The following is a 14486-nucleotide window of genomic DNA, read 5'->3' as shown; positions in this document are numbered from 1 at the left end:
TGACACCGTGTGTGGGGTAGTACTGATGGTGTTACGGAAGGAGGAGTTGCACTGAAGGAGTGACGCACTGTGGTGTTTTTCCGATGGAGCACAGACTGTGCTGGTACAGATGGAGAGATACACTGTTGCACTGTATAGATGGAGTGCGACTCTGTGGCATAGTACCGGGAGTGACATACTGTGGGGTAGTATTGATTGAATGACACACTGTGGAATAGAACTCATGAGTGACATTCTATGGGAAATAATAATAATAATAATAATAATAATAATAATAATAATAATAATAATAATAATAATAATAATAATAATAATAGTAATAGTAACAATATTAATGGTAATAATAATAGTAATAATAATAATGATAGTAATAATAGTAATAGTAATATTAATAATAATAAAAATAGTAATAGTAATAATAGTAATAGTAACAACATTAATGGTAATAATAGTAATAATAATAATAGTAATAATAATCATTATTATTATAGTAATAATAGTAATAGCAATATTAATAATAGTAATAGTAATAATAGTAATAGTAACAATAGTAATGGTAATAATAATAATAATAATAATAGTAATAATAATAAGAGTAACAATAATAATAATAATACTAATACATTTTACTTAATGGCGCCTTTCAAGACACTCAAGGTCACCTTACCACATAATATCAGTAATAAACATACAAAAGGCAACAAATCGCCAGTAATTAAACATCAACAATAAACATACAATAAGCAACAAAGCATAGCACAACAAGTTAAAATTGACATAAAATAAGATGCAGTTGTTGCTGTTAAATGAGTAAGCTATTTCATAAAGATGGGTTTTAAAAGCGGTTTTGAATTCTGTCATGGAGTCCAGTTTGCGGATGTGAGGGGGTGGTGAATTCCAGGTGCAGCGTGGGAGAAGGTCCTGGCACCCATTGTGCTGAGGTTGATGGGTGGTAGTGCCAGTAGACCTGCTGATCAACACCGCAGATGAAGGTCTAAAGGACGTCTGTGAGATAAACTGGGGAAAGGTTATGAAGCGCTTTAAATGTTAATAATACAATTTTAATGTTAACCCTTTGTGAAACAGGGAGCCATGGGTGTAACGTGATTAGCGGAAGTTGAGCGTGTGATAATCCGTGCAGCAGAGTTCTGGATGACTTGAAGTCGATGAATAAGCTTGTTGGGGATTCCTGCCAGGGTCGCATGGCAGTTGTCAATGCGTGATGTGACCAAAGCATTGACTAGAACTTCCATGGAGTGTTGTGTTGAAGCAGGGCGTAGTCTGGAGATGTTTCGTAGATGGAAAATAGGAAATCCGGGAGACATTGTTTTATGACTAGACAAACAAACGGTACTGCCCAAGATCACACCACGGCTCTTAATCACCAATCCAAGATGGCAGCGCTGCCTTAGCAGCTGCGGCTCGTCTGCAGTCCGTCTGTTTTTTTTTTTCCTGCTGTTCTTTTGTGCTGTTATAGTTAATCTTTGGTTTATTAGGTTGTGTATGTGTGTGGGTGGGGGGAGAAACATATTTTTGGCCTCTTCCATCGGGGAAATGCGACTTCTCTTGTCTTATCCTCTATCTATCTATCTATCTATCTATCTATCTATCTATCTATCTATCTATCTATCTATCTATCTATCTATCTATCTATCTATCTATCTATCTATCTATCTATCTATCTATCTATCTATCTATCTATCTATAAAACTCTGGGGCTTTCCGTCCGGCTGCCGTCCGGATCCCTTTCTGCCTTTTGATTCGTGCCCGATACTCGCAGATGTCCAATCGGAATGGCCGATGCTCGCAGATGTCCAATCGGAATGGATCCATTTGCATGTACGGCTGCCGGCTGTATTTCTTCCTTTGATTCATTGCCACGCCCAATCCAGACGCTCAATCTCCGAGATCTTTTCCATTTCGGTAGAGATTTCGCTTTTCTTTCTAAGTATCCGCTCCTGATTACATTTCGTCGTGTTGAAGTACAGGTTTCCACAAATCAATCTCCCCCCCCCCCCCCCCCCCCCCCCCCCCCCCCCCCCCCCGCATACCCAAGTATTTCAAAAATAAACTGGCTTCCCAATTTACATGTCAGCTTCCAACACACTTCGAAGCAAAGTTGCAAGACAGGAAGACTGAATTTTTCACTGCTGCAACAGGCAGGGGAGGTGCCATTGGATTTTTTTTTTAAACCACTGCTGAGGGAGGCAGGGCAGTGCTGGAATCTTACTTTTGGGAACGGCTTCAGTTCCATTGGAGGAGACGGGTGCATGGTGGCATATTGGGTTGGGGGATCACACCATTGGGGGAGCAGACCCAACGGGTCTGCACTTGGTCTAGTATATATATAAAACTCTCGCCCCATCCGACCGCCTGCCGTACGGATCCCTTCCTGCCTTTCGATTCGTTCCCGCCTTGCGATGTCACAATGCCCAATGCTCGCAGACGTCCAATCGCGATGCCCGACGCTCGTAGACGTCCAATCGGAATGGATTCATTTGCATGTACGGCTTCCGGCCGCGTTTCTTCCTTTCATTCCCTGCAACTCCGAAACCGGATGCAGAATCGCCGACATCTTTTCCATTTCGGTAGATATTTCGCTTTTCTTTCTAAGTATCCGCTCCTCATTACATTTCGTCGTGTTTAAGTACACGTTTTTAATCAAATCCTTCACCCCCCCCCCCCCCCCCCCCACCTCGATATTTCAAAAATAAACTGGCTTCTCACCCATAGAAGCAGCACAAGCCCATGGTGAATGTTCCATCGTATGATGTCACAATGCCCGATGCTCACAGATGTCCAATCGGAATGGATTCATTTACATATGCCTTAGCAGGAGCCCAGCCCATTTTGAACGTTCCATCGTGTGATGTCACAATGCCCAATGCTCAAATACATTGTTGCCATAGAGAACGCTCAGTGATTATTCGAATTCTTCACTAACTGTCACTCTGACTTTGCTTGTGAAGGGAAAAGTCCTGAATTGCATTTGTCTGATGCAGGAAGATTGTTCCCGATGTTGGGGAAGTACAGGACAAGCGGGACACAGTTTAAGGATAAAGGGGAAATCCTTTAGTATTTAGATGAGGAAAACATTTTTCACACAGATAGTGGTGAGTCTCTGGAACTCTCTGCCACATAAGGTAATTGAGGCCAGTTCATTGGCTATATTTACGAGGGAGTTAGATGTGGCCCTTGTGGCTAAATGGATCAGGGGGTATGGAGAGAAGGCAGGTACGGGATACTAAGTTGGATGATCAGCCGTGATCATATTGAATGGCGGTGCAGGCTCGAAAGGCCGAATGGCTTACTACTGCACTTAATTTCTATGTTTCTATGTGTCCCTCTCCTCACCCCTCTCCCTCTGCCACCCATCTCTCTCTCCCCCACCCCCCTTCCCTCTCTACCACCACCCCTTCCCTCTCTACCACCACCCCTTCCCGCTACCCCTCTGTCCCTCTTTCACCACTCCCCCTACCCATCCCTCCCCACTCTTCCACTTCTATCCTCCTTACCCCACGTCTCTCCCACCCCCACCCATCGCTCTTCCCCTCCCTTCCCCTCTCTCTCCCACCCCTTTCCCTACCCCTCTGTCCCTCTTTTCCACCACTCCCCTCGTCCCTCTTCTAACCACTCCCGCTTACCCCTCTACCACTGTCCCCTCCCTCCCCACTCTTCCACTTCGACCCACTCTCTCCTCCCCTATTCTCCTCACACCCTATCCCATCCCTCTCTCCCCCACCCCTTTCCTCTCTTAACCCACCCCGTTCCTCTCTCCCCCCACACCTTCCCCTATCCCTCTGTCCCTCTTCCATCACTCCCGCTACCCCTCTCCTCCTCCCTCCCCACTTTCCCCTCTTTCTCTCCCACCCCTCTCCCCATCCCTCCCTCCTCCCCTCCCTCCCAATTCCCCCTCCCCAAAGCTCTCTCCCCACCCTATCACACCCCCTACCCAGCTCTCCTTTCCCTTCCAAATCTATATCCCGTTTCCTGCTCCTCCCTCACCTCTTCTCTCCCCCCCCCCCCCCCCCCCCCGCAAACGCCGTTGGGGAAACAGACCATAGAGGGAGAGTACAGAGAAGGTTCACCAGACTGATTCCTGGGATGTCAGGACTTTCAAATGAAGAAAGACTGGATAGACTTGGCTTGTACTCGCTAGATTTTAGAAGATTGAGGGCAGATCTTATAGAAACTTACAAAATTCTTAAGGGGTTGGACAGGCTGGATGCAGGAAGATTGTTCCAGATGTTGGGGAAGTCCAGAAAAGGCGGGCCATAGTTTAAGGATAAGGGGGGAAATCCTTTATGACCGAGATGAGAAAAACATTTTTCACACAGAGAGTGGTGAATCTCTGGAATTCTCTGCCACAGTAGGTAGTTGAGGCCAGTTCATTAGCTATATTTAAGAGGGAGTTATATGTGGCCCTTGTGGCTAAAGGGATCAGGGGGTATGGAGAGAAGGCAGGTACAGGATACTGAGTTGGATGATCAGCCATGATCATATTGAATGGTGGTGCAGACTCAAAGGGCCGAATGGCCTACTACTGCAATTGCTTTCTATGTTTCTGTTTCCCTCTCCTCACCCTTCTGTCACCCATCCCTCTCTCCCCCGCCACCTTCCCCCTACCCCTCTGTCCCTCTTCCACCACTCCCCCTACCCTCCCTCCACACTCTTCCACTTCTCTCGCCTTACAACACCCCTCTCCCTCCCCCCACCCCTCTCTCTTCCCCTCCCTCCTTTCTCTCCCCCACCTCAGTTTCCTCCTCCCCTCTGTTCTTCTTCCACCACTCCTGCTAGCCCTCTACCCCCTCCCCTCCCTCCCCACTCTTCCACTTCTCTCCACTTCTCTCCTCTCCCTCTCCTCACCACTCTCCCTCTCCCATCCCTCTCTCCCCCACCCCTTCCCTCTCTACCCCACCCCCTTCCCCCTATTCCTCTGTCCCTCTTTCCATCACTCCACTACCCCTTCGCTCCTCCTCCCCTCCCACTCTTCCACTTCTCTCCCCTTCCCCTCCACTCTCCCTCCCCACTGTTTTCCCCCTCTCTCCCCGCCCCCCCGCCCCCCCCTCCCCCACATCTCTCTCTCCCCATCTCCCATCTTTTCCCTCCCCCACCCCCGCTCTCCGTTCCCATACCAAATCTATCCCGTTTCCTCCTCCTCCCTCCCTTCTTCTCCCCTCCCCCCCCCCCTCCCCCCCCCCCCCCCCCCCCCCCCCGCAAACGCCGTTGGGGAACAGACCCAACGGGTCTTCACTTGGTCTAGTATGTATATAGAACCATTTATAACAATTACAGCACGGAAACAGGCAATCTCGACCTTTCGAGTCCGTGCCAAACACGTATTCTCCTCTAGTCCCATATACCTGCGCTCAGAACATAACCCTCCATTCCTTTCCCGTCCATATAACTATCCAATTTATTTTTAAATGATAATAACGAACCTGCCACCACCACTTTCAGTGGAAGCTCATTCCACACAGCCACCACTCTCTGAGTAAAGAAATTCCCACTCATGTTACCCCTAAACTTCAGCCCCTTAATTCTCAAGTCATGTCCCCTTGTTTTAATCTTCCCTACTCTCAGTGGGAAAAGCTTATCCACGTGAACTCTGTCTATCCCTCTCTTCATTTTAAAGACCTCTATCAAGTCCCCCCTTAACCTTCTGCGCTCCAAATAATAGAGCCCTAACTTGTTCAACCTTTCTCTATAACTTAGTTGCTGAAACCCAGGCAACATTCTAGTAAATCTCCTCTTATACTCTCTCTAATTTGTTGACATCATTCCTATAATTAGGCGTCCAAAATTGTACACCATACTCCAGAATTGGCCTCACCAATGCCTTGTACAATTTTAACATTACATCCCAACTTCTATACTAAATGCTCTGATTTATAAAGGCCAGCACACCAAAAGCTTTCTTTACCACCCTCTCTACATGAGATTCCACTTTCAGGGAACTGTGCACAGTTATTCCCAGATCCCTCTGTTCACCTGCATTCTTCAATTCCCTACCATTTACCATGTACGTCCTATTTTGATTTGTCCTGCCAAGATGTAGCACCTCACACTGATCAGCATTAAACTTCATCTGCCATCTTTCAGCCCACTCTTCCAACTGGCATAAATCTCTCTGTAGACTTTGAAAATCTATGTGACACGTGGAGTTATTGGACGTCGTAATAAGTTCATAAATATGGTTTTGAGTTGGAAGACTGAAGTTACATCGGACAATGGATGGGGAGAGTTCATGGTGCTTATTGATGATAATGCAGTCTACATGATTTTGGCAGAGGTCAGCTGCCCAAGGACTGTGCTGATTTTGGAGTTGAAAAACTTCAAAAAAGCAGAGCATTGTTCATTGAAATATAGAAACATAGACAATAGGTGCAGGAGTAGGCCATTCGGCCCTTCGAGACTGCACCGCCATTCAATATGATCATGGCTGATCATCCACTTCAGTATCCTGTACCTGCCTTCTCTCCATACCCCCTGATCCCTTTAGCCACAATGGCCACAACTAACTCCTCTTAAATATAGCCAATGAACTGCCCTCAACTACCTTATATGATCTTATAGAAACTTACAAAATTCGTAAGGGGTTGGACAGGCTAGATGCAGGAAGATTGTTCCCGATTTTGGGGAAGTCCAGAACAAGGGGTCACAGTTTAAGGATAAGGGGGAGATCTTTTAGGACCGAGATGAGGAAAACATTTTTCACACAGAGAGTGGCGAATCTCTGGAATTCTCCGCCACAGAAGGTAGTTGAGGCTTGAGACAACGCATGTGCATATATACCGCTGATTTAAGCTTTATTGGTGAACGGCCCTTGTCTTTCTTAAAAAGCGTCTGATTACAGTGTGATTATTTGAGGGGAGTGCTTAATTTCTGATACCACCAGTCCACGTGGGGGAGCGAGTGAGTCAGAAAGTTTTTTTAAGAAGGAACTGCGGATGCTGGAAAATGAAGGTAGGCAAACATGCTGGAGAAACTCAGCGGGTGCTGCAGCATCTATGGAGCGAAGGACAGTTTCGGGCCGAAACCCTGCTTCAACCCTTTGCTGAGTGAGGATTGTAACAGACAGAAGAAGCAGCTGTGATTTGTGACAGGTGTTGCGGTCAGACATGTTGGTGTGGTGTGTAGTCACTTGCTACTTGTGTTAAAGACAGAGTCAAACATATTATCTGTTAAAATGCGGGCGTCCAGGCCGTTGGGGGTGAAGACCAGCCTTCCTAAAGAATGATCGGCGGTCCCAGAAGTGATTAAAATTGACAATATAAGCTACGTTGCGGAGTGTACAAGTGGACTGCAGCCCGGTGTGGAGGCTCAGAGTGCGGCTAAAACGGCTCATGCATCGGAGCGGAGGGCCGGGGATTTAAATTTATCGTGGACCACGAGGGAGTCAAGGAGACTGCTGATGTGCCGTTTTAGTATGTCCGAGCTCCGGCTGGGAATGTGGTTGCAGCCGTCCTGGACGATGGCATTACGGGCGAGGGGTGTTGGGTTAAGATGCCGGGAATTTTGTCCGGGAGATCAGTCACCCTTGCGCCAGGAAATTTAAAAAGTGCCACTGATTTCCTCTTAACGTTCCTTACCCTGTACCGCTTAGGAAACCTGAACGGAAACCTCTGGAGACGTTGTGCCCCATCCAAGGTTTCCGTGCGGTTCCCGGAGGTTCCTTGAGTTTTTTGTCAGTCTCCCTATCTGCTTCCAATACCTGCAACCTCCGGCAACCACCTGCAACCTCCGGCAACCACCTGTAACCTTGGGCAACCACCTGTAACCTCCGGCAACCACCTGCAACCTCCGGCAACCACCCGTAACCTTCGGCAACCACCTGTAACATTGGGCAACCACCTGTAACCTCCGGCAACCGCACGGAAACCTTGGGTGTGGCGCAAAGTCTCCAGAGATTTCCGTTCAGGTTTCCTAAGTGGGACAGGGGCATAACAAACAATTGAATCTCCAATGATGAGTGTGGTTGGAGGGGGAGTGCACGGCGGAGGAGATTTCACCCGTGGTGACGGAGTGGATGGAGAAGGGCGGACACTGAAGTGGGAAGGAGCCCGCCGCGGGGCTGGTGTAACTATCGGTGTGGAGCGGCGAGGCGACGGTGAGCTGTGGGACCCACTGGATGACAGGGGAAACATAGAAACATAGAAACATAGAAATTAGGTGCAGGAGTAGGCCATTCGGCCCTTCGAGCCTGCACCGCCATTCAATATGATCACGGCTGATCATCTAACTCAGTATCCCGTACCTGCCTTCTCCCCATACCCTCTGATCCCCTTGGCCACAAGGGCCACATCTAACTCCCTCTTAAATATAGCCAATGAACTGGCCTCAACTACCCTCTGTGGCAGAGAGTTCCAGAGATTCACCACTCTCTGTGTGAAAAAAGTTCTCCTCATCTCGGTTCTAAAGGATTTCCCCCTTATCCTTAAATTGTGACCCCTTGTCCTGGACTTCCCCAACATCGGGAACAATCTTCCTGCATCTAGCCTGTCCAACCCCTTAAGAATTTTGTAAGTTTCTATAAGATCCCCTCTCAATCTCCTAAATTCTAGAGAGTATAAACCAAGTCTATCCAGTCTTTCTTCATAAGACAGTCCTGACATCCCAGGAATCAGTCTGGTGAACCTTCTCTGCACTCCCTCTATGGCAATAATGTCCTTCCTCAGATTTGGAGACCAAAACTGCACGCAATACTCCAGGTGTGGTCTCACCAAGACCCTGTACAACTGCAGTAGAACCTCCCTGCTCCTATACTCAAATCCTCTTGCTATGAAAGCCAACATACCATTTGCTTGCTTTACTGCCTGCTGCACCTGCATGCCTACCTTCAATGACTGGTGTACCATGACACCCAGGTCTTGCTGTATCTCCCCCTTTCCCAATCGGCCACCATTTAGATAATAATCTGCTTTCCCGTTTTTTTGCCACCAAAATGGATAACCTCACATTTATCCACATTATACTGCATCTGCCAAACATTTGCCCACTCACCCAGCCTATCCAAGTCACCTTGCAGTCTCCTAGCATCCTCCTCACACCTAACACTGCCCCCCAGCTTAGTGTCATCCGCGAACTTGGAGATATTGCCTTCAATTCCCTTAAGAATTTTGTAAGTTTCTATAAGATCCTCCCTCAATCTTCTAAATTCTAGCGAGTACAAACCGAGTCTATCCAGTCACCTCGATCCAATCCCCACAACCCTAGTTAAAGCACGCCTGCCTTTTATCATTTCCCTGATAACCTCCATTATTGACTCCTCTCTGTCCACTGACATAGTCCCCTCTTCACTGAAAGTTGCTATAATCAGACCAACCTTTGTTGGTTCACGGGATTAATCCCTGGGTTGGCGGGGCTGCAATATGAGGAAAGATTGAAAAGACTAGGCTTGTATTCACTGGAGTTTAGAAGGATGAGGAGGCATCTTGTAGAAACATATAAAATTATAAAATGACTTGACAAGCTAGATGCAGGAAAAATGTTCCCAATGTTGAATGAGTCCAGACCAGGGGTCACAGTCTTAGAATAAAGGGGGGGTCATTTGAGGAGAGAAAAAAACGTTTTCACCCAGAGAGTTGTGAATTGATGGAATGCCCTGCCGCAGAGGGCAGTGGAGGCCAAGTCACTGGATGGATTTAAGAGAGAGTTAGATAGAGCTCTAGGGGCTAGCGGAGTCAAGGGATATGGGGAGAAGGCAGGCACGGGGTATCGATAGGGGATGTTCAGCCATCATCACAATGAATGGCGGTGCTGGCTCGAAGAGCCGAATGGCCACCTCCTGCACCTATTTTCTATGTTTCCATGTAACCTTGAAAAAAACCTGGTATGGACCATAGGGACCAAAACAAATACCGGCCTATTTCCAACATACCATTCATTTCCAAAACTGTTGAGAGTGTAGTATCATCTCAACTCCAGACCTACCTTGAAAACAATAAGATCAACAATGAACAGGTGCAGGAGTTGGCCGAAATTTTGTTGCCTTGCAGTCCTACATATAATACAATATTTTTAAAAAACACACAATAAACACAAATTAACATCCACCACAGTGAGTTCACCAGGCACCTCCTCACTGTGATGGAGGCAAAAATCTTAAGTCTTTGTCTCATCCCTTCTTATTCTCCCTCTGCGCCGAGGCGATCCGGGCTTCAGATGTTGTGACCCCGCAGGGCGATCGCAAGTAATGTCAGTCCCGCGGCTGAAGCCGAGCTCCGCGAACGGGCCGGTTCAACTCCGTGGCCCGGGGTGGTCGAAGCTGCGGCCCTCCAGTCCAGCGGACGCAGCTGTTGTTGCGGGAGCTCCGGAGAACAGGTCACCAACCTGTGACTGTGAGCTCCCGACGATGTCGTCCACTGGGCCCGGGGTCGGGTCGGGTGGTCGCTGCCGCCGGGACACTGCCCCAGCTCCGAGGCCGGGTCGCCGCTGCCTCTGCCCCAGCTCCGAGGCCGGGGAGTCGCTCCCGCTGCCCCAGCTCGGAGGCCGGGTGGCCGCTGCCGCTGCCCTAGCTCCGAGGCCGGGTGGCCGCTGCCGCTTCCCCAGCTCCGAGGCCGAGTCGCCGCTGCGGCGGCCCCAGCTCCGAGGCCGAGTCGCCGCTACTGTCGGAAACACCACAGCTCCGGAATCGGACCACTGCCCCAGCTCCGCGGCCGCCAGCTCCGCTATTAGGCCATGGCAGAGACGGAGACGGGTGATACGAGAAGAGAAGTCGCATACCCCCGAAGGAAGAGGCCAAAAATATGTTTCTCTCCCCACCCACACACATACACAACCTAATACACCAAAGATTAACTAACACATGACAAACGTACAGCAGAAAAAAAGAAAACAAAAACCAGACGCACTGCAGACGAACCGCAGCTGCTAAGGCAGCGCTGTCATCTTGGATTGGTGATTAAGAGCCGTGGTGTGATCTTGGGCAGTACCGTTTGTTCCTCTAGTCATTAAACAATGTCTCCCGGATTTCCTATTCTCCATCTACGAAACATCTCCAGACTACGCCCTGCTTCAACACAACACTCCATGGAAGTTCTAGTCAATGCTTTGGTCACATCACGCATTGACAACTGCCATGCGATCCTGGCAGGAATCCCCAACAAGCTTATTCATCGACTTCAACTCATCCAGAACTCTGCTGCACGGATTATCACACGCTCAACTTCCGCTAATCACGTCACACCCTTGGCTCCCTGTTTCACAAAGGATTAACATTAAAATTGTATTATTAACATTTAAAGCGCTTCATAACCTTTCCCCAGTTTATCTCACAGACCTCCTTCAGACCTTCATCTGCGGTGTTGATCAGCAGGTGTACTGGCACTACCACCCATCAACATCAGCACAATGGGTGCCAGGACCTTCTCCCACGCTGCACCTGGAATTCACCACCCCCTCACATCCGCAAACTGGACTCCATGACATAATTCAAACCCGCTTTTAAAACCCATCTTTATGAAATAGCTTACTCATTTAACAGCAACAACTGCATCTTATTTTATGTCAATTATAACTTGTTGTGCTATGCTTTGTTGCTTATTGTATGTTTATTGTTGACGTTTAATTACTGGCGCTCTGTTGCCTTTTGTATGTTTATTACTGATATTATGTAGTAAGGTGACCTTGAGTGTCTTGAAAGGCGCCATTAAATAAAATGTATTATTATTATTATTGTTATTATTATTATTATTATTATTATTATTATTATTATTATTATTATTATTATTATTATTATTATTATTATTATTATTACTCTCATTATTATTATTACTATTATTATTATTACTATTATTATTATTGGTATTACTCTTTTTATTACCATTAATAGTGTTACTATTAATATTATTACTATTACAATTATTTTTTTTAATTTGTATTTTGTTATTGTCATTTGAGCCTCAGTGAGGCTCAAACGAAATTCTGATTCCACAGCCATACAAACAAAGACAATTCCTAGATATACACACAATTAAATTCACACAATATTATTATTATTATTACTATTATTATTACCATTAATATTGTTACTATTACTATTATTACTATTATTATTGTTATTACTATTATTATTATTATTATTATTATTATTATTATTATTATTATTATTATTATTATTATTATTATTATTATTTCCCATAGAGTGTCACTCATGAGTTCTATTCCACAGTGTGTCATTCAATCAGTACTACTCCACAGTATGTCACTCTCGGTACTATGCCACACAGTCGCACTCCATCTATACAGTGCAACAGTGTATCTCTCCATCTGGACCAGCACAGTCAGTACTCCATCGGAGAAACACCACAGTGCGTCACTCCATCAGTGCAACTCCACTTTCCGTAACACCATCAGTACTACCCCACAAACGGTGTCACTACATCAGCACTACTCCGCAGTGTGTCACTCCATCAGTGTAACCCACAGTCTGTCATTCAGTCAGTACATTCCCATATGTGCCACTCTATCTGTATTACCCAACAGTGTGTCTCCCCGTGACTACTACCCCACAGTGTATCACTCCATCAGTACTGCCCTATCGTGTGTCTCTCCATCAGTACCACCAGACAGTGTCACTCCATCAGAACTACTCCTCAGTGTGTCATTGAATCAGTACTACCCCATAGTGTGTCACTACATCAGTAGTATCCCAAAACGTGTTACTCCATCAGCACAATACAACAAGTATCACTCCATCAGACTGCAGCACAGTGCCACGCCTTCAATACTACCCCGCGGTGCGTCACTCCATCAGTACTACCCCACGGCCTGTCTCTCCATCAGTACTGCTCCATAAGGTACTACTCCGTTAGTTCTGTCCCGTGGTGGGCCATTCCATCACAACTACCACACAGTGTGCCAGCCCATCATAACTATTCCACAGTGCGCCACTCCACCGGTACTATCTCATAGTGTCACTCCATTCGTACTACTCTGCAGCGGGTCAATACATCACCGCATCGCACACATTAATGCACCAACACCCTCACGGGCATCCATTTACTCAACACCATCATATACTCATTCATGCGTTTACACTAACAAAAAATCACCTACTCAAACATTTTCACATTCCCACATGTTTTCTCACGTTGTCTCACTGACAAATAGTCACACGCACTCACTCACGCAAACACTACCACTCACAAACACACATACAATTTCCCACTCCGAGACGCAGATGCATTCAATTCCACTTGCATCCACACTTACTAATGCTCACACCCTCACGCACACTCACAGACATAAACACACACACACACACACACAGGCAATCTTACAAAGTCTGCCGCACTCCCATATGCAGACCAGCTTGCACACTTACCCAGTTTGGATTGAGAGGTATACAGGGGTGTTCGTGGCGAGCAGCGCAGTGCGGCCGTGGGGTGTTCCCGGTCAAGCCCTTCAGTCGGCCCGGTTGCCCGGCTCGCCGGACACGGACGGCGATGAGAGCCGCACCTCTGGAGCGAGAAAGGACCGGAGAGCAACCGCAGAGAACGAGGTGGATCGTCGGACAGCGAGGAAGGCCGCTAACAACAAAGGGGCGACCCCCGGTGCGGCGACTGCCAGGAGATAGAACTATTCGGCCAACGTCTGTAACTCTATCGGCGTCAGAATGTGGTGACACTTATGTCGTGTCTAGGTGAGGTCGGCTACATTATATTACCGGGTTGTCAGCAAAAGAAAGTATTTCACTGTACCTAGTGAAATACTTGTGGCAATAAAGTATCATTGAATCATTTAAATTCTTGCAAACGAATGCACTTACACACACACACACACACACACACACACACACACACACACACACACACACACACACACACACACACACACACACACACACACACACACACACACACACACACACACACACACACACACACACACACACACGTACACACACACACACACATACACACACACACACGTACACACACACACACACACACACACACACACACACATACACACACACACATACACACCCACACACACACGTACACGTACACACACACACACACACACACACACACACACACACACACACACACACACACACACACACACACACACACACACACACACACACACACACACACACACACACGTACACACACACACACACACACACACACACACACACACACACACACACCCACACATACACACACACACACACACACCCACACACACACACACACACACACACACACACACACACACACACACACACACACACACACACACACACACACACACACACACACACACACACACACACACACACACACACACACACACACACACACACACACACACACACACACACACACACACACACACACACACACACACACACACACACACACACACACACGTACACACACACACACACACACGCATACACACCCACACTCACACACACACACACACACACACACACACACACGCACGCACACACACGCACAGTCCAACTCATT

This window comes from Leucoraja erinacea, unplaced genomic scaffold (assembly GCF_028641065.1).
Source record: "Leucoraja erinacea ecotype New England unplaced genomic scaffold, Leri_hhj_1 Leri_1170S, whole genome shotgun sequence".
Lineage (NCBI taxonomy): Eukaryota > Metazoa > Chordata > Chondrichthyes > Rajiformes > Rajidae > Leucoraja > Leucoraja erinaceus.
The sequence above is the reverse complement of the archived record's forward strand: the minus strand, read 5'-3'. Positions refer to the sequence as shown.